The following is a 2443-nucleotide window of genomic DNA, read 5'->3' on the forward strand; positions in this document are numbered from 1 at the left end:
CCTTTTCTTGACTTACTGTGATATCCAGGGCTCTTTCCTCTTTCCATTTTTCTTCCCCTAGTCTCTGTAGTCAAAGCATTACCTAATGTCTCACCAAAGCTTTTCTGTTGCATTTCCTTACTAAATATTGCACCGACAACATCATCAAACTTTAAAGTACTAGATCCAGAGACAGAGTTACTAATGGCCATAAATAAACCATTCCAACTTTTTGGAAATGAGCACATAAATAATAGAGCCCTAAATTCATCATCAAAAGCTACCCCTATAGAACTTAACTGACTGGTAACTATATTAAATTCATTTAAATCATCAACAACAGATCCAGCTTCCGACATTTTCATATTAAATAAACGCTTCATAAGAAATACCTTATTTGAGTCTGACGGTTTTTCACATAGTTTGGCCAATGTCAACATTAAACCCTCTGTTGTCGTTTCCTTTGAAATATTAAACACCATCGACGCCGCTAGGCACAACCGTATTGTTCCAAGTGCCTTTCTGTCGAGAATATCCCATTTTGTGTCTATCATACTCGTCGGCTTCTTTGCCTTTCCGCTCAATGGTTGGTACAGATATCTCTGATACAGATAATCTTCCATCTGCATATTCCACAACTAGTAGTTTTGGCCGTTAAATTTTTCGACCCTAAACCTACCATCTTTCGCCATTGCTCCCACTCGAACCAGGAACCCTTCTCTCTTGCGAGTTTATTAGCCAAATAGACCTTCGGCTCTAATACCAGTTGTTAGAAAATTATGTATTACAAATCAATGGAACACATAAAATATTGCAGAAATATAAACAAAAAAAACACATAAAACAAGAGAGACACAGATATACATGGTTCACCCAGTTTGGGCTACGTCCACGGAGAAACAGTCAGTCCTTCATTTTATATTATCTAGCGAACTGAAGAGATACAACCTACAACAGATCTGTTGTAATTCCCTCTTCGCTCTCAATCTCCTCTCTCTTCCTCACTTAGAATACAGATCTACATAGACACAATACAATTCCCTCATATATAGCGAGGGGTTGCCTTCTAGGGCACAAAACCCTAAATTAAACATAACTTATACCATCAGATCTCGTCCTAATGAACGACCTATATTGACTACGAAATTACAACATTTTACAGGGCAACGAATATTTTACGAGCGGCGTTGTCGCCCCAGTATGAACTGGGGTCCAATGTGGCGATACCTTTGAATACAACAAATAATCAGGCTCCACACCCAACAGATATTTCAAGAAATATAATTCGGATTATATTTTTCGAATACATTGAAAAACATTCATATGGAATTTGCGACCCCTTCTCCAAGTAAAAAAGGAGTTCTTACTAAGATTTACACTTCACGAGGAGTTGCAGAGTAACTCACTGTAAAACCTTGCAACAAATTATTTTACGCACCTGTTAGCACTATGTATTTCTTAAGAGTGTGAAAGAAATGCAAAGGTAACCACAAAACCACTTTCAAGTCTAGGAGCTACCCCTCCTAAACTCTGAGAAGGATCTCTCTTTTAGATTTAGCTTTGTTTTCTTTTAGAATTTTAGGCTAGATTGGAAAGTTCAAGGTTTGGTTTTCGAATTGATTGTTTGGTTGATAATGTAAAAAGTGACCATTGGGCAATAGAGTCAATTTGCTTTAGGTGTGTCCTTTTAGCAATGACAGATGAGTTTAACAGGGCAAGGTAGGCAGATTCGTTGGATATTATAGGCTTGATGAGGCGGGAAAGAAAAAATGACTAAGTATCAATTAAACATAAACCAATTAAGAATTCTATTGCTTAACTTTAGTTGAAAACATTGAAATTGTTCAAAAGACAGAATTGAGTGTATTTAAACAAATTATGGTTCTTTATTTTCTTTGAACAAAATAGATCATAAACACATGTGAAATTATAGAAATAGGAAAACACAATAACAAGAGAGAATATCACTTCACCAACAAAATTTGACACATGAATCCTGAAAAGGTTTGTATTACTAAAACTTTGTCCACTCGAATTTGTGGAGCAGATTTACATTAATATTCCTTTTATTCCATACAAAAATCAACCCTTACTACTTCGAAATATGAAGTATTTATAGAAAAATTACAAAAACATCTTGATTTCAGAATATCAAGGGAAAATCCTAAATTATCTAAAACTATTTACACAAATAGTACAAAAATTTAGGAAACTAAATTTATGCATCTGACTGGCACTATTTTTCTGGCTTTCTATTGGTGACTAGACCTGAAGAATAGTAACTGGTTGTTGATGTCCTTCTGGAGATTCGATGACTATTTACTCTAGTAACTCACACAATTTTTCCCACCTCTATTCATCTTGCAATTTAAACTTGATTAACTTATGGTAAACCTCATCTACCTCTGTGAATTTCTCCAAGGTAGGATTAGTGAGAAACAAATAACTATTTTCATTTTTGGTC

The sequence above is a fragment of the Pinus tabuliformis genome, chromosome 4_1, assembly GCF_031772625.1.
Source record: "Pinus tabuliformis cultivar Carrire ecotype Pingquan chromosome 4_1, CPIR1, whole genome shotgun sequence".
In the NCBI taxonomy this organism is placed as follows: Eukaryota; Viridiplantae; Streptophyta; class Pinopsida; order Pinales; family Pinaceae; genus Pinus; species Pinus tabuliformis.